The sequence below is a fragment of the Strongylocentrotus purpuratus genome, unplaced genomic scaffold (assembly GCF_000002235.5).
Source record: "Strongylocentrotus purpuratus isolate Spur 01 unplaced genomic scaffold, Spur_5.0 spur5_scaffold_21, whole genome shotgun sequence".
NCBI lineage: Eukaryota > Metazoa > Echinodermata > Echinoidea > Camarodonta > Strongylocentrotidae > Strongylocentrotus > Strongylocentrotus purpuratus.
In genome coordinates, this window is record NW_022145607.1 from 29148252 (window position 1) to 29168470 (window position 20219).

The following is a 20219-nucleotide window of genomic DNA, read 5'->3' on the forward strand; positions in this document are numbered from 1 at the left end:
TTAGCAAGTTTGAAAAACAAATATTTCAAAAAATATTTAAAAATCTATGAAACAAATTCAGTAGTTTACATATCAAAATATGAGATGTATGCAGGACTGCACACCAACAGGAATACACTTGTATTTCGACGTCATGGGCCCTTTAAGAGTCAACAACGGTACGACGATTCGTCTTCCTTTCTCTATATTTGGATGAAACGCCAAAAATACCGCGCTTCGCGCGGAAGGGGAAAACTTAGTTTAGACGAGTCGGGAACAGTACAACGATTCGTCTGCTTTCTCTAATAAGTTATGAAAACGTCAAAGCTTCCGCGCTTCGCGCGAAAGGGGAAAACTGAATTCAATAAATAGGGCTTAATAAGAGTCGAAAACGGAGCAACGAATCGTCTTCTTTCTATAATAATTAAATCAAACGTCTAAGATTTTCGCGCTTCGCGCGGGAAGGGGGAAACTGAATTCAGACAAGGATTAAGAGTCGAAAACGGTACAACCGTCGTCTGCTTCTCTGATAATTTAAGGAAAGGTCAAAACTTTCGCGCTAGAGGGTGAAACTGAGTTCAGACAATTAGAGTTTATTAAGAGTCGAAAACGGTACAACGAATCGTCTTCTTTCTCTAATAAGTTAATGAAACGTCAAAACTTCAGCGCTTCACGCGTGAGGGGGAAACTTCATTCAGACAAGGATTAAGAGTCGAGCACGGTTCAACAAGTTGCTACTTTCTCTAATAATTTAATGAAATGCCAAAACTTCCGCGCGGGAGAACTGAATTCAGATAAGGATTAAGAGTCGAGAACTGTACACCCAGTCGTCTGCTTTTTATCGTAATTTAATGAAACGTCAAAGCTTCCGCGCTTTGAGCGGGAGGGGGAGAAACTGAATTCAGACAAAGATTAACAGTCGAGAACGGTACAGCAAATCGTCTTCTTTTTATAATAATTTAATGAAACGTCAAAGCTTTCGCGCTTCGCGCGGATGGCCTATCACCCACACCCCCTAATACTTTAGGTGATTTGCTTGCTCACTACCGCCCTTCCCTAAAATAAGTTCCTAGCTACGCGCCTGCATTTTAATATATAGCTATGATGCTGACTAAGTTGACGAAATAATTCGTACATTTATATCCTGGAGGAAAATGACCATTTGCCCATACGCAAGTACTATAGATAGTCCATAGGAAAAACAATTTAGCCTTCGGCCCCGGGTTTATAGTGTTAAATTTGTAGATATTGGGACATTTAATTTTGTTGTAATTGGTGGCTAGTTTTGTCGGTAATCGTTGGCCTCTACACCCACCCTCCCCCCCCCCCCCACACTGAAAAAGGTCTAGCGACGCCCCTGACTATAGCACGCGTGCTCCTATTCTCAAGCTAGTCGTTTCTGATATTCATTCAGACGCGAGGTCTGCTCAAAACACCCTGCTTGTATTTTTATAACAGAAATAGAAACAAAAATATCTTAATTATTAATACAAGTATCAGGGGCGTACGCAGGATTTGTTCAAGGGGGGATTTTAAAATATTTTGCTCCCGAAAATTTGAATAATCGTGCCGGCCGAAAAGTCGCTCAGTGGGGGGGGGGGGGGGGGGGGGGGGGGGGGGTAAGCGGACACTTTTTTTTTTTTTTTGGAGGTCAAAAAAAATCGCAACGACTCAGCCAGCCGAAAAGTCGCTCAGTGAGGGGGGGGGGGGGGGGGGGGGGGGGGGGGAGGGGGGGGGGAGGGGGGAGGGGGGGGGGGGGGGGTAAGCAGTCCGATGTTGTCAAGATAACCCCCCCCCCCCTCGCTACGTACGCCCCTGACAAGTATGTACTTATTTCCCGTCTCGAGAGAACGGGGGGAATTGTTTCACATGAAGAAAAAAATGCTATTGACATACAGAAATATTTGAATTTCTTATGTTTATATTTGTATTCATTTTGTGTATTTATCGATAATGATACGAACTGACATTATGTACCACCCATGATCCCACATGAACCGAGCCGTGCAAAATGTAACAAAGAGTCAACAAAGGCGTGTACATAAAAAAAAAATATTCTATTGGAAATGGGTAATCAGGAATATTCGAATGTGCCCATCGAACCAAAAATTAACATGATAACATGTAGACCTATTTATTTAATTGATTCTCGCATTTTTGTATTATTTTGTTTTCTACGTAATAGATATCATGTTGGTTAAAATGGTGCTGTACTTTGACGTAAAACTGTGTGATATTCGATAGCTTCTTTGTCCTCTGTCTACTGCGGTATGTATGTGAAGTTTGTTATGCAGTGCTGCTTCTACATATTATATTGATGCACACATTGACACTTATCTCTCTCTCTATCTCTCTCTCCCTTTCTCCCCCTCTCTTTCTCCATCACTTTAGTGAATATTGAGTTATCAAGTAGATGACACCCGTACTCAATCTGACGAATCAGAGGGATCAGACGATGTGTGCTCGCCAACAGGAAGTATGGGCTGAAGTGAAGAGTCCATAAAACACTATTATAGGCATATCATATAATACGTTTAAATTGAAAACCAGACTTTGTGTATTACACATCCAACTGTCATGCAATCGAGTTACTCACCCAATGAATCACGTTGATATTCATTTAATATGGTATAGATCGGTGTTCTTTACATCGATTATATGGCTCTTTTTCTTTCATTGAAGAAATCATGATTTTGAATTCCCTTTGAACTGTTACTTTAACTAGCATTAGGTCGTTCAGGATTCAGGATTGATTTTCACTTTATTTTATTTAATTTTTGCAAAAGATCCCAAATGTTGTAAAGTTTTCTGAACGTATGGTGGCAAAACATTCATTCTGTGAAAAAAAAAAACATTTATTCTCTTTTCTAATTTGAATTTTTACAACCTGCAGTGTTTCATTCAAAACATTTGTTGTGTACAAAATGAGGGCCCACAAATTTCCCTTATAGATAGAAAACCTTTTGTCAAGTCTTTTGATGTTAAATTTTGCACACACTTTCACAAAATTGCTGCTACAGATAAAGTTTGAGATAAGTTTCTGAAGGCTTACAAATCCCTGATAGGGGCCTTTAAACATATACATGTATAATAAAATTAAAATGTGTTCTCATGCAAGAGGAGCCTGCTTAGTTAATCATGGACACTTGACAAACCTTCAGAGTTGGGACGTCTGTAAATAAGGTGATGAATTGGTGTTAGCTGTCACTGTGAAGGGAATCGGAAATAGAGTTGTAATTTAATTTTAAAAATGTGGTTGTTAATGGTTGCCTGCCGACAATAGAATCCATCAGAGTGTTCAATGTCATGGATGGATGAAATACCGACACTAAATATCCGATCAGGTTTAGGGCAGAGAGTTCTTCACGCTATAGTCATGTGACTTTTGAAAATACCAGAAGATCTTTACTCCTAATAACTGCAACGATCAATGTTGCCTGTATTTTTAATTTGTTACTCAGCTATTACATTTACATAACTACATTTAGAATGGATAATATGTTATCGTTGAGAATTTTTTTTTTGGTTGGCGCAGTAGAGTTTATTTATATAGTGGCTGCGCTATATAAATTGATCTAAATAAAAGAATTGCAATGGAGCTCAGTGCACACGGTACGGACTTTACCTAGCGTATGACTGCGTCAGGGACTGGCGTAGACATTGACGCACCGTGCGAGAGTAATATCGTTACACAGAGTGAGTGAAAATCGAACAGCGTAAACCTTTCTTCAACTGAATCACCTCAATTTGTTAGGGCATGTATTAATGCAGTGTAAACACTGCCTCTTGTGCAATGAGCATTATATAAATGATGTCTGTGCCATTATAATCAATCGTCTTTTATGATTTATTGTATTACCTTCTATGTACAAAATAGTGTGGTCTTTTCAGAGCCAGAAGGCCTGTTTTAAATGAAAACTTTAAATGTATATATAAACATATTTTACAGTTAAAAACACACAGCATATGAAATGGCAGTAATTGGCGGACTTAAAATCAAATGTATATATAATAAAGAATGTTCCGGAAAGAAATTGAATAATCAAAAAACAAAACGAAAACACAAAAAACAAACGAACGATCAAAAGAAAGAAAATACAAATCGAAGCAAAAATAGTGTTCTCCTTCCGAAATTTCCGATAACTCATTACTTTGATATTCATGAACGTGGATACAACTCAATATTGATATATAATTGAGATGTGCAAGCTGGCGATAATTTTAGTACCAGTTCTTATGTGATTTCATACAAACAAGAGTTTTAATACGGTAAATCTTTGTCAAATGTATCCACAAACAGACTATTAAGTAAATGTATCGAGTCATGTATCCTTCATGGCCCTTGTAAAGAGGACGAATGGAGACCATATTTCATTCACAAATATAACGCTGTATTCTTGTGTTATCTAATACAGTTTGTGTATGAACTCTTGCATGTGTTACTTAAAACGCTTGTTTGTATTTTCTTAAATCTTAATTTGGAAAGGGAAACTATTTTGTTTGCTATATATATATGACTTGTTAGTTTTGTCTGTAGATAATTTGTAAATAACGTATCCAAATCATCGGTGCCCATTCAAAGGAGTGTGTTTGTATATAAATGTCATTTATCCAAGTAGATGATTTTCTACAAGTTTAACTCGTGATTGTATACTATAAAAGTCGATGCAAGAACATTATTAAGTGTAATTCACGAAGCATTAAGCTTGATTTTCGGAAGGTTGTATGCACTTTCTGTAAACATGGTAAAAGTGCATTGAGAAATTTCCGCATTATGCGAAGAAGTAAAATGTATAACTAGTAATGGTAGTAGTGTAATTTCCGGTAGTAGTAGTAGTAGTATCAGTAGTAGTAGTAGTAGTAGTAGTAGTAGTAGTAGTAATACTAAAATAATACTTGATGTTGGTGTAGTTATTGTCCTGTTGATGTTATTGCTGTGGCGGTATTAGTAAAAGTAGTTGTATCGATTCATTTCAGACTTGATCTATCAATATTAATTATTCCGTTTAGTGTGAGTGTTATATTGTTAAAACGCCAAATATTGTTTACTGATATTGATCGTTTTGTATGCATTGATTATATTATAAAGAATGACTTTACATGTAAGTCTATTTTGCTGAACACATGACTAAATATACATGGTTGAATTCATTATAGTTGAATTTAAACATGATTAATTATTTCATTCTTATTCATGTAATGTAATATGAATTGACAAGAATGTTTGCATGTCAATGTCTAAGACAGTCATACCTATCCTGTATAAGCCCTATCAAATAAATGTAAATAGTGTAGTGTGCCTTACATTTATCTCCTTTTGCTTTTAATATAATGTGTAGGCTCTAAATTATTCGTAGTTTAATGTATTGCAATAAACATGTCTATATGTTGTGATTACTATTTTTTAGAATACAACTATTATGCATCACCATGATTGGCACATAGGGACTAGTATGTGCTATACACATATTAACTTATTATTATTTATCAAAAAACGAAGTAATTAATATTGATTCTCGCAAAGAATATATGTACAGTTTAATGAAATTCCTACTGATCTAAGAATTCTATTTTGTTGAATTTTTTTGAAGAAGTCATGGATTTTCCAGATTATTGAGAAATTTTTATTTTTGTTATACAACTGTTTATTAAGTTTTACTCAAGTCTGGGATTCAGATGCCTAGGATTATCACCCCCACACCTTACCCTATGTGTGCATATGTGTGTTCTTGAAGAAGATCTCAATTGGGCAAAAAGAATTTCCGTTTCGGTTTAATAAAATTTGGAGTGGACTATTAGGCTATTATTATTATTATTATTATTATTATTATTATTATTATTATTATTATTATTATTATTATTATTATTATTAGAAATTCATCATTTGGGGTATATAACAGTTGGTGAGTTTATCGTTGTCATTCATATCATTGTACAAGTTAATGCTTATATATTTCATGATTTTATTGCTTAAATTTGTTGTAAGAAGATATCAATGTTGCAAATTTGTTGAGGAATATATACTAAATTCCCCTCAAGGAATATGTGTTTCTGTACTGTGTGCATTATAGATGGGCACACCCATTCAGAGATAGGTTTAATTTACTCTAGAATCATTACAGATTACTTTAAGACTAGCTGAGAAATAACTATGTACCATTTAGAGTATGTTGTAATATTGCTCTGTTAGTATAGTTTCATTGCTTGTAATATATAGTTCAAGTGATTGAAAGAAAGATAGAAGATTGAAATATATGCATGAGTCACAAAAAGGAATTTGGTGTTTACCCTCGGGATAGTGAAGTCACTTCCATTTGGGTTTCTTAGAATTCAGCGTGCAGAAAGATTGTCTCCATTGTAACGTGTTCTGCACAGCTACCAGTCATTGAGAAAGTGTAATTCTCAGCACAAAAGCTACTGGAAAGTTAAAGAGTTTGCATGATTAGTTTATACTGCACTGAGTGCTGGCGCTAGTTAACATATTTCATTTAAATGTATTATGATTGCATTTGAGTGATTGTTTATGGTTTATTATTCTATTAAAGGAAAATTGATTATAGATTCAGTTAGGAATAGCATAATACTTAAAGAATAATCAATACATTTAAACTATTCAAGATAACTGTTTACTACAATAATTGCAGTAACTACATGTATGTATAAAGACTTACCTAATTACGTACTTAGTTATTGATGCAAATATATAGACGAGGATTTAGATAGTGAATAATCAGTTTATTCAAGTATATTATATATCGTTTGTGTTGTTGAATTAATTAGGATAATTAATTTATGTTTGTATCTATTTGTTTCAGTTAACCACTGTATATGGTAATATACCTTATGTTGTAGGAGACCAGTCTGTAGGTCCCGTGACCAATATCTGGGAACAAAGGTTTTAAAGCGTTTTTGTGTTCCCTGATGAATACCGAACAATTTTGACTTGGGCTGCCCCTTTGAAAATCCCAGGCATGTTCGTGAGGGGTCAACATATAATCTGTAAGGACGCAGTCAAAATTGTTCGGTATTCATCAGGGAACACAAAAATACTTTCAAACCTTTGTTCCCAGAGATTGGTCACGGGACCTACAGGCTGGTCTCCTACTTATGGTACTTCACTTCGTTAGAATCATTCGCACTCTGAATGACACTTGGCTTGCTCGCCGTTTTATTAACGCGTGAGATCCGAAATAAATGCACCAAGGCTATATCTTTGGAACATATTATGACAAGTCTGCATCTTCGTGGTGATTTCATTTAACGTTGAGTTGACTGGAGTACGAGTGCTTTAGAGCGTTATAGTTTTCCCATCATGTAGAAAGTCTATCTGAGGAATAGACGAAGCTACAGAGCTTATGTTTTTATATGTTCAAATTACCATCCACCATGGAAAGCATGGTTACCATGTTATCAAACGATGATAGACATAGGGTCATCAAACAATGTATTTCATTGTTTGGTACCATGATTACCATGGTGGATGGTAATTAGGACCAAAAAACATGGTTATCATGGTAATTTTTTGTAATGTTCATCTGGAGGCATCACACCTTTGACATGAATTCAAAGTAGAGTCATCAATTAAGTACTAATCCAAATGTGACTGTTTAAGTAAATATGTACCACATGACCTAGTTATTTATTCCATTATTTTAATATTTTAAAAATAAACATTCTTCAAAAAAAGAAAATTAAAAATGAGACAATGCCTTGAAAGCAGTATAACGGGTTCACTCCCATGTACATTATCTAATATGTATATGGTGCTTCATGGATTTAACCTATGCATGAGAGTGCTGGTATATACTGCATCACAACAATCTCTCATTGAAGATATATATATATATATATCCCACTGCTGCCACCGTGACAATCAAAATATGAAAATCCGATTAAACAATGCAATGGTAAGATTTTGTTTTAATCATGTCTTCATGGTATAGAAGCACAGGGACAACTAGCCCGGATGGAGGATGGGAAGAGGGTACTTCACAGTTTATGATACTGCTCCATGCAATGGAGTAGACAGATAAGCAAATTATTCTAAGAGTGCTTTCACTGCCTTATGTGGTTTAGAACCAACATAGATACAGCACTGAATATTTGGACAAAGATCAAATCTGTATTAAAGTTTATTAGATATCATTAGATATTAGAAATTATCACCATGAAGAAGGAAAAAAGGTAGTATGATTTAAATAATTTCATAAGAAATTATATAATTGTTGGTACATGCTGAGGGGGGGGGGGCTGTACGTATTCACCCGGTCTACATGAACTGGATGTTACCCGTATTAAGCCTACGGAAATAAGTGAATTTGGTAGTCAACAGCTTATATGTATACCTAATACTGTATAGGCCTGTTTGTGGTCATCATAGGTTACCCTACCAGCCCGGCATTTAGCCTAGCTCATCTATCACCAACTCAAATCCCTTGCCCTTGATCACACAATCAATGTCGTTGGTAGCATAGGGGTACTGCTGCACGGCAAATGAGATGTTGACGTTGAAATGGATGTCATACTTTGCTGGTTTGAGGGCAGGGCAGACATCAAAACCTACAAAGTTATATAAATTTATGTTGTATATCAAAACGTCATTTGCAAGTCAAGTTGACATCACCAGTTGAGACCTACTTAAATGATTGTTCTAAGAAATAGGATAATTTTTGCTCCTCGGATGAAATATGGACTAACTTGTCTGCTAGCTTTATTATGATATGATGACCATTTTCATTCTAATGGCATTCAAGAACACTAGACAGATGTGCAATTTCTATTTTATTTAAATATCAATATCTATTTGTCTCTTAATTGATAGCACCATCATCTTCGACAACATATAGATCACTACCATCACCACCCAAATCCTTCTTCTCTTCCTCTTTCTCCTCAGTTTTTTCCATGATATATTCTTTATCATTTTATCTTTCTATCTTTCCTTATGTTTTTTTATTTGTTTCTTCCTTCTTTCACCTTCTCTTATGTTGCTCTTTGTTTTTTTAATCATTATATCACTTTCTCTTTTTGTCTTTCCTGATGTTATTATTTGTTTTTATCATTCTATCACTTTCTCTTTCTGTCTTTCCTTTTTGATTTACGCTGCGATATAGCAAGATGACGTCATTTTGACGACGAGGTTCGAGTTTTCTGACGAACCTCAAATCGTGGATAAACGTGTTCTCAAATTTTGCCTGACGACGTGAGACAACCCGACGCATGCGCAAATCGCCGAAATGACGTCACATCTTTGACGTCGTCTCTGTGGACGTGACAAACGAGAAGGCCCTTTTTGATATTTTTCTCATTTGATTTCAACGCTTAAAGCAAACTACTCTATAGGAAAAAAGTAGAGAAGTAGACAGGTGAAAAATTGAATAAAATTGGGCAAAAAATGCGAAATGTAGTTATTATAGGTATGTGCTCTTCAAATTGGCTGAATCGGTAAGGTGTCTGTTAGCCAGTGGCGGAAATCTTTTCCTCATAAAGCCACAAGCCACGTCCACTTCCGATAAACGGGCGAATCAGAATCCCGGAACCGCGGACACGGGCAGGCGCAGTCATGTACCCTGCATGCAAGCTCCAGCCAGCAGACAGCGTCTTATCAGAGTAGTACGGAGACCTAGCGAACGAGCCCGAGCCAACCACGGGGGGAAGCTGCTGGATATTCGAAGGAGTCTACACGCGCCAAGTGGACCCCGAGGAGATGGCATAGAAAGGCTATTACTTACAAGGGAGGCTACTGCTGAAATGATAAGCCGAATCTAAGCAGGAATTTTGGCGAGAGGGAAATCCTTCAGACCATAACTTGAACAGACAGAAAATTTATTTGCACCTGGAGGTAAGACCTGGCCAAGTGTTGTATATCATTCCGCCATATCACTTACATTAACGAGCCTGTCTACCTTCTTGGGCCCCGCAGAACGTTTTCAAAGTGTGTTGGGGGGGGGGGCTAAAGTATTTACGGTCATGTAGTGCGTAGCGTAAATTGTCGTGGGGTCCAGGGGATGGAGCCCCCTGAAGCTCAGGGGCTTAAGGCATTCAATTACGGGCAGATGATCATATTTCTGTATACCTTAAACAATCTTTGTAAACCCATAAAAGAATTCAATGCCAATCAATGATCATGCATGTCTGACTTTTTCACATTTCGTCCTTGCAGTAAATCCCTTTACGCCCACGCCTTCTCAACCATAATAAGGCCGGGGGGGGGGTATAATGGCCTTCCCTGTCGAATTTCCCTCATGTTTCCCGCACATTTTGATACCAAACTTGTTATGGACGGACCTATGGTTCGGGTTTTAGGTGACAAAATATGTATTTCTTACAAATGTGCGTGTGCAAGTATATTTCCCCCCAAAATTGTATATTGTCATTAAATTATTAATACAAAATATATAAATAATCATAAAAGAAAATAAACATTACCATGTAATTTAATATACTTCAATCTATCACCATGCATGCTAATATTCACATTAATTGGACCTTCCTAGGCCGAGATCTTAGGGGGAGAAATAATTCCCCCCCCCCCCCCGGCCGTATTAAGACCTCAAAAAGTCCGGCCTTTTTAGGGTTAAAGATAAAGTTGAGTTCTGGTCATGCGATAGCCTACAAGGCCTCCTGTTTGATAGACGCTGAGCCACTAAAAAAAGACTGTGTGTGGGCAAGTCTTAAACCATATTGCTCCAGTTGTCTCATTTTCGCTCGCTGGACGTATAAAGCAGACGGCAATCGGCGGATTAGACGACACTTGGTAGTGAATTTGTATGTGAGATTGCTTTGCTAAATATAAAATACAAGAACATTTTCCATATCTTTAAACTATCATTGATATCTGATAATTAAACAGTTATTAAGATTGACCTACCAAACTACATAATACAATGAAATACTTGACTTAAAGTAGGGGAGTTTGATGTGGTGCACAATTGCACCCCTCTGTAAATAATCGAATAGTCCATGGCGACCATGAATATTCATGTTTTTGCTTACCTCGGCAAAATGTTTGCTTATATATATCTTCAATGGAAAAATTACGGTGGGGGGTTGGCTGAAATGGACATAATGAACCGCTCAGAACTGCTCTATTATAATTCATGCTTCTTATCCTTCGTGTGCTTGACCTAAAACCTTACAATCGCTTGGCAAACTGAGTCCAAAGTTCGACTTGTTTCACATGTGTTATATAGGCAATGGCGAGCTTGCAACCTATTTTGATCAAAGTACGGTGGGTGAACTTTCAAAATTCAATGGGACATGAGGGTTCCAATGAAAGAGCTAGTGAAAACGTACGTCGGGGTGGATGTGCTTTTCGTTTAAACATTAAATAAATTGTTAACGATTTGTTTGGGGGGTAAAATTCCATAAGCTAGCATGATAGGCTGCTGACTCTGACGATAGGGGGCGATGTCAAATGAGACTAAACGGAGCTATATGCAGCACTGTACACAGAAAGATGCATATGGGACTACACAAATAGTGTCGGGCATACTTACCTTGATTTGCTTATCTTTCTACGCTCTTTATTCAGCCAGTATTCATTTTTTACCAAAATTGTTTGGCAAATGACATTTATTTGTAATCTTGAACATTTAGTGTAAGTTTCGTTTGATTCTGTGAGAATTATTTTTGTTTTCGTACCAGAACTAAAGTTTATTACACTAATTTATATTCTATTTTTAACACCCAGTCAGTTCAGTAAAGCATATCGGCCTACACCCAGATCACTTGTAAGGGCATTTACCCCGTTTACCATGTCTATGACTTGCTGTGCACACGGCCTGCCTGTACCTACCATTCCTTTGATTAGGTATAGCACACCAAAAATAAGTACAACAAACACATGTTTTTTTATGATTGCAAATGATTAAGTTTAATGAAAGCTTCAAAAAACAAAAAACATAATTGAAATCGGTCAATGCGTTGTGATTTTATACCATTTTTTTGATATCGCAAAATTACCGAAAAACCTGCCAGAAATGGTCAAATTGGCAAAAATTGCAAAATTCGACAAAGTTGACAACTTAATTCATCACTTTCTCGGACACAAATAATAAATTAAATTATCAGACACTAAAATATCATCTTTGTGGTAAAAAATACAAAAAAGAAAATTCATAAATCTATTACCGTTTTGAAAACAGAAGCAAACAAAATAAGTAATTTTTGCCATTTTTGCGAATCTGCAGATATGAAAAAGTTGTGAAAATAACTAAGTCCGTCTAATTAATATGCGCATATGTAATCAAATCAAAACCGAACATGATACATCAATGAAACCTATGTATATCAGACAGGTAAAATAGGTCTCCAATCTCGAAACTTAACCATTTTACAGATAGTAGGACGTATCCCACATACTTTTTCACCAAAAGTATTTGTTGTTATTTTTTTTTACATCTAGGCTTCCCAGGTCTCGGTTATTAACAATAATCTATTTGATGCAGTAGCCGGCAGCGTGAACAATATAATAACAGTTTTCAATGAAAGTACGTTACGTTCTGTGTAAATAAGTCCTTCCTTTCAGGATATAGACGCTTGTGATACCACTAATCAATACGTGAATGGCAATGAACATGATTAAAGGAAGTAAAAGTCTACATCATGGATTAACAACCGGGATAAAGCAAAGGGGTGTAGGGGGAAATTTGTTTTAAGAACAGTTCGTGTGTGAAATATAATACAATCTTTCTGATAAAATAGGTCTGCAATCTCATAACTTAACTGTTTGAGAGACAATGACGTATCTCACTTTCTTTTTCACGAACAGTTTTAGTCGTATTCAGAAGGAAGGGATGTTTTTTCTAGAGACGTACCAATTTGTCAAACAATGTTTGGTAGTAATTCGGCAAATAGGGCGTATCTTTAAGAATTACATACACACGCCCTTTTTTCCGAATTTACAGCCGAGCATTATTTTGACAATTTATACGCCCTTTTGCCTGACCGACAATTGCTCTGTGAAGACAAAAATGTGTTATTTTCCAATTGTTTAGTTGTTAATACACTGTCGCTCATAAAGGTGGAATTTTTTTTTTTTTATTCCAATTCATGGAATTATTTTAAAAATAATTTAAAAATGATAGATCTAGATAATAGTATACATTCTCAGATTTTATTGAATAATAATTTGCCAATGTGTGTTTTGCGTGACTGCTAAAGCATGTGTATGCTACTATGCTTAATAACTAGGGGACCTATGCACTTAAGTCATAAATAACAGTAATGAGGATTGACGCCCCACAAAAGGGCACTATTATGGCACATCGACACAGTTTTGATCCTGGGGCCTCACAGTTACGAGGCCATTGCTTTGTCACTGAACCATGACTGTACGCAGCGGGGGCTAGGGTAGGGGGCAGTTTCCATAAATAAAAAAAAACACAGAAAATGCAATAAATTTTCAATAATTTATTGCATTTAACCCCGGTGCCTAACATTAAAAAAAAATCTGTGTGCCCATGCCTTGAGCCATAATGCATAGCCGTCCAGAGGATTTTTTTTATGTTGGGGACCGGGGTAAAATGCAATAAATTATTGAAAATTTATTGCATTTTCTGTTTTTTTTTTAAATTTATGGAAACTACCCCCTACCCTAGCCCCCGCTGCGTACAATCATGGTTCAGTGACAAAACAATGGCCTCGTAAATGTGAGGCCCCAGGATGAAAACCGTGTCGATGTGCTTTATTAGTGCCCTTTTGTGGGGCATTAATCCTCATTACTGTCATTTATGACTTGAGAGCGTAGGTCCCCTAGTTAATAAGCATAGTAGCATACACATGCTTTAGCAGTTTCGCAAAACACACATTGGCAAGTTATTATTCAATACAATCTGAGAATGTATACTATTATCTATATCTATTATTTTTAAATAATTTTTAAAATAATTCCATAAATTGGGGTAAAACTAAAATATTCCACCTTTATGAGCGACAGTGTAGGATATCGTGGTTCAACTATAGCATGCTGTAGTAAAAGTCTACATCATGGATTAACAACCGGGATAAAGCAAAGGGGTGTAGGGAGTTATTTGTTTTAAGAACAGTTCGTGTGTGAAATATAATACAATCTTTCTGATAAAATAGGTCTGTAATCTCATAACTTAACTGTTTGAGAGATAATGACGTATCTCACTTTCTTTTTCACGAACAGTTTTAGTCGTATTCAGGAGGAAGGGATGTTTTTCTAGAGACGTACCAATTTGTCAAACAATGTTTGGTAGTAATTCGGCAAATAGGGCGTATCTTTAAGAATTACATACACACGCCCTTTTTCCGAATTTACAGCCGAGCATTATTTTGACAATTTATACGCCCTTTTGCCTGACCGACAATTGCTCTGTGAAGAAAAAATGTGTTATTTTCCAATTGTTTAGTTGTTAATAGGATATCGTGGTTCAACTATAGCATGCATCATTCTGTAATGATGTGTATCATATATTTCAGTACAAATTGAGCACGAAGAGAATTGTGAATAGATAGTAAGAATCATTTGAACAAAAAAACCCAAAAATACGTCTTTTCAACTATAGGATGCGCTCTCCCGCTTAAGCGGTGTTACTTTGATAAGAGGGCGTATCTTACTTACACCCATTTCCCCTCAAAGATGTTTCTGTTGGCCAAAAGGGTTTATCCTTAAAGGCCCGTTCACACAGAGGGGACGAATGGGGAACGCACGGCCAGCGCATTGGAAATTTGCAATTTTGGCCAGTGCGTTGTCGTGCGCCCAACTTTTGTCGAAGCTACAGCGAGCTGACACCAAATGCATAGGGTGTTGCTAGCGCGCTGAGCGCATACAGGGCGCATACAATGCGCATACAGACCGTACACAGAGCGCACATGATAACAACTTCCACGAATGCACAGCGTGTTGCTAGCGCGCTGGACGAATGGTCCACGCATGCACCGCGTTCTCAACAGAGGTGGTCACACATAGACGACGCACGGCCCGCGCATTGGAAATCGGAAAAGGCCGTGTTTTTGTCAGCTAGCGAGCTGACACAAAATGCACAGCGTGTAGCTAGCGCGCTGTGCGTATACAGGGCGTGTGCTCCGCGTATGTCTGGCGCTGGTCTAGCGCGCTCCACGCATGTATAGCGTGCCTTTGGCGTGTACATTCATGCGTCGAGCTCCACGCACACTTTTGAGCATGCTCAAAAAATCCCGACGCACACAGCGAATGACGACGAATGCATAGCGTGGGTCCAGCGCGCTCGACGAACGATTAACGAATGATGACGCACGCCTAGCGAACGACAACGCACTGGCCAAAATTGCAAATTTCCAATGCGCTGGCCGTGCGTCCCCCATGCGTCTCCTCTGTGTGACCGGGCCTTGACATCCAGGAGTAAACACCTTGGATACTAATTTGAGAAACTAGCTGGTTATTTTGTCTGAAGGATAATGTTGTCCACGTAACAATCATTTCCGATGAGTGTCAACGTATTTTGAACATTTAAAGACAAAACAACCATCTCTCACACAGGATAACGTTCACTTTAAAAAAAAACCTATAAATATAACGTGCATACATAAAAGAGCATTTAAAACAAAATGACAAACAATCGTGGAAGTAAGAAATGCGAAGAGAGATTATATTCTTGTATGTCCTGGAAATATTTTATCCTAATATTTATGAAGTCGGGAAAACAGTGCATTCGTTGTTACAGTGTTAAATAATTACAAACAGTACGTACATACTCAAATGATCTATTATAGGAGTGACTTTGAGGAGACGTACCTGATCTCGTATGGCAAGTAATTTGATGCGTTTTTGTGACTTTTTGAGCATTATGAACTTTTTAATGCTGATGGACATGTGTACCTAGCCTTGTGGATTAATTTATAGGGCAAAAAACATGCAGTAATTGTAGTATTTACTGTAAAATTAACTGGTTCTCCTGGAGGACTCAACTTGGTATTGGACTCCTATCTTCACAACTGGTCCCATATATTCACTTGTATGGTTGTTAAGTTTGCTTATATGCCAACCAGTACAATATATGCGCCTGGAAAATCTTCTTTAACAACCTTTTGAGAGCTTATTTTGTGACTAATCACCCATTGATATCAGCTTATACAGACACCAAAGACTCTGAGCTCTATTCAAGCTAAGGTGCTTGGGTTGAATAACCCTATTGAAAGTAAGTGTCCCGTCCATTGACTTCTAGCTTTATTCCATAAGCTGAAGTATCAAGAGCCATGCCACCTAAAGGGAAGAAATCTGAGAGAATCATGGCTGCTGCTTCTTCTGATGTATACCCTACTGATCATTGTGACCAGATCGGCGAGGAAGTTAAGGACTACTTCAGAAGTCTCGAGTTTCGGGACCTGTTCCAGGCATCGCTAACTGATGCAATCATGAAGCAGATGACGGAGCTTCGGGACAAGCTGGAGAAGGCTGAGGGAAATATACTCAAGCTAGAAAACGATGTCAGGGAAAAGGCAGCCATCATAGATCATCTCCAGGAGAAACAGTCGCGCATCATCGGAGACATCCGTGCACTTCATCAAGGACTGAATGATGCAGAGCAATACTCACGCAGGAACTGTGTAAGACTCTATGGAATCCCAGAGCAGTCCCATGAGAATACCGATACCTTGACGCTTGACCTCGCCATCAACGATCTCCAACTCAATCTGAGAGCTGAGGACATCGATCGTTCGCATCGAGTAGGTCTTCCGCATCAACCTACGAGAGGGAAAGACAGCAAGTCATTCCCACCAAGACCCATCATAGTGAAATTCACCTCTTATCGCGCCCGCAATCTCATGATCAGGAATCGCAAACTGCTGAAAGGAAAAAGAAAGGGGGTTGAGGAGGACCTGACACCAGCAAATAGACTTCTGTTGAAGGAAGCGAAAAAGGAGGTTGAACAGAACAATAGGCTGAATGCCGCATGGTCATCAGATGGAAGGATAATTGTATTGACCAAAGCTACCAATGGGAAGACGACAAGAAAGATAATACATTCCGTGAGTGAACTGGCAAACTTGTGAAAACTGATATACATTAAACTGACTACATGCAAATATGATATTTTTCATATTCTATGCCTATGCCCTTTGATTAATTACAGATCTTTTTGTAATTATCTTCGTTATTTTTTACTGTATTTATGTTTTATTAACTACTTATTGAAAGTTAATTTGTGAATGTGCGAATGAGTGTATGTGTTCATTGTGGTATCTCTTCTTCCTTCTTTCCAACTCAGTCATGGTTATGCACTCAATGTACTTCTAATATTTTTCCATTCAACCATATAGATGATGATAATGAATTTTATTGGACTATGTACGACTTTTTCCATTTAAATAGGAGAATTGATATTGACAAGTTATTACAATTGAAATTAAACCCATTTTGTATGAATAAATATGATGTGCATAGCCTTTTTGATTTAGATCTTGAACTTAAAAATTCATGTCAATACACATTTTGTGAAGAATTTAGTCTAAAATTTAGTAAATTGAATTCTAAACTGTCACTTCTCCATTTGAATGCTAGAAGCCTAAAGAAACATTTTGATGAATTACAGATTGTTCTGTCATCTCTTCAATTTGAATTTGATGTCATTGCCATAACTGAAACTTGGTTCAATTCTTCTACAAATATTAATATGTATAACCTAGACGGATATTTTCTTGTTTCTAAGTGTAGACCCTCAAAATCTGGTGGCGGAGTTGCACTATATTTGAAAAATAATCTCAATTACAAAGTACTACCCGAATTTACTTATTCTGAATGCAATTATGAAACTATATTTGTTGAAATAAGTAAGAAACCTAAACCTATAGTTGTTGGTTGCGTTTATCGTCCACCAGATTCTGACATATCTTGTTTCAATGAGAAAATACAAAGTGTTCTTGAAATACTGGAAAGTGAGAAGAAAGACTTATATATTTTAGGGGACTTTAACGTAAACTTGCTTAATTATGGTATCCATAATAAAACAAATGACTTTTTAGATATGATGCTTTCTTTTAATTTACTTACAAAGCCAACTCGCATTACTGAAAATAAAGCATCCTTGATAGATAACATATTTTCAAATACCATACAGGAAGAAAAATATACAGGACTCATTTATAGTGATCTATCTGATCATTTTCCAGTATTTTCAATTGCAAGTGAAAGAATTGTAAAGAATGGTAACAAATACATAAAAAGACGCATTATTAATGATTCATCAATGTCAATGTTTAAAGAAAGTTTATCATCCATTGACTGGTCAGAGGTCTATACTTGTGAAAGTGCAAATGACTCTTATGATATCTTCTTTACAAAATTCTATTCCAATTATAATAACTGTTTTCCTATTCAATTAGTCAAACAACTCAATGGTAATTTACGGAAACCTTGGATTACGCAAGTAATATTGAATTCAGTGAAACGTAAACATAGATTATATGAAAATAGCTTAAAAAGACCTAGTGTCAATCATAAAAGAAAATATTTAGATTATAAAAATAAATTAACAAATATCATAAGAGCGTCAAAGAGGAAATATTACGAGTCTTTGTTTTATAACTTAAAGAATGATATGAAAAAAACATGGTCGCAGATCAATATGATACTTGGCAAAAAGAAACAGAATAAACTACCTCAAAATATGTATCACGGAAATATAAAAATGAGTAGTAGGAAAGATATTGCAAAAGAGTTTAATACATTTTTTATTGACATAGGTAAACAACTATCAAAATCGATTCAAACACCTAATTACTCTTATGATAAATACCTTGTTAACCCAAATTTAAATTCATTTTATGTTAAATCAACAAGTATTCATGAAATTATCAAACTGTCTTCTCTGTTAAAAATAGATAAGTCAAGTGGACCTGACTGCATTTCACCTAAAGTTGTTAAAAATTGTATTCATTTTTTTGTTAATCCATTGTGTGACATATTTAATAAATCTTTAAATAGTGGAATCGTCCCAGATAAATTAAAAGTTGCCAAAATTGTACCCTTATACAAAAAAATGATGTTAAAAATATAGAAAATTATAGACCCATAGCCTTGCTTTCTGTTTTTGCAAAACTGTTGGAAAAAGTAATGCATAAAAGGTTATATGATTATTTACTGAAATATAATGTTCTTATTTCAGAACAGTTTGGTTTTCGTAAAAACCATAGCACTGATCTGAGTATTGTGAATTTTACTAAAAATATTCTACATGAAATTAATAATGGAATGTTTTGTTATGGATTGTTTATGGATCTATCTAAGGCATTTGACACCATCGACCACCATATTTTACTTAAAAAACTGTACCATTACGGTATACGCGGTATACCTCATCAGTGGTTTTCTGATTATTTGTTTAATAGAAAACAATATGTGGTGGTCGATGGTGTCGAATCTGATTATATGGATGTAAATACTGGAGTTCCGCAAGGATCGGTTCTCGGACCACTTTTATTTATCATATATATTAACGATATAATCAGTTCATCCAAATTACTTATGTTTTCATTATTTGCTGATGATACGGTTGTATATTATTCTCATTCTAATGTAGCATGCTTAGTTTCTAATTTAAATGAAGAGTTAATAAAATTGAATGATTGGTTTAAATGTAATAAATTATTTTTGAATTATGAAAAAACAAAATATGTAATTTTTCACACAAAGAAAAAGAAAGTTCCAAATGTCACCAATCCTGTTAAAATAGCGAATGTAAATATTGAACGAGAATTAAGTGTTATTTTTTTAGGTACTAATATTGAAGAAACTCTAGATTGGAAATGTCATATTGATTATGTTTGTTCTAAAATTTCTAGAAGTATTGGTGTTTTATCTAGACTAAAGAATTTTCTCCCAAGGAACATATTAATGAATATTTACAATGCAACACTTCTTCCCCACTTAAATTATTGCAATATCATTTGGGGTAATACTTACAAAACAAAACTGTTCAAGATTTATATGTTACAGAAACGTGCAGCTCGGTTAATAACAAATAGTCATTATATGTCTCCAAGTTTACCATTATTTATTAAACTGAAAATTATTCCTGTATATGATTTGATCAAACTTAATACATGTATATTTATGTTTAAATTTCATAAAAACCTGTTACCATCTGTTTTTAATAATATGTTCCAAACAAAGTCTTCTGTTCACAATTACCCCACTCGTCAACGTCTAAATTTACATCACCCACTCTGTCGTTCAACTTTAATGTATAATTCTATATCATTTGTTGGGGTACGGGAGTGGAATTCCTTGAATT

General features: G+C 36.1%; 1 protein-coding gene across 1 annotated transcript in view; it reads left to right on the forward strand.

Moving 5' to 3' along the window:
• Positions 1-9500: 9500 nt before the first annotated feature.
• Positions 9501-20219, forward strand: part of LOC105437699 — a 30776-nt gene continuing 20057 nt past the window's right edge. Inside the window, exon 1 of the mRNA XM_030994312.1 lies at positions 9501-9820. The gene's annotated coding sequence lies outside the window, so the exon portion shown is untranslated. The remainder of the gene's footprint in view (positions 9821-20219) is intronic.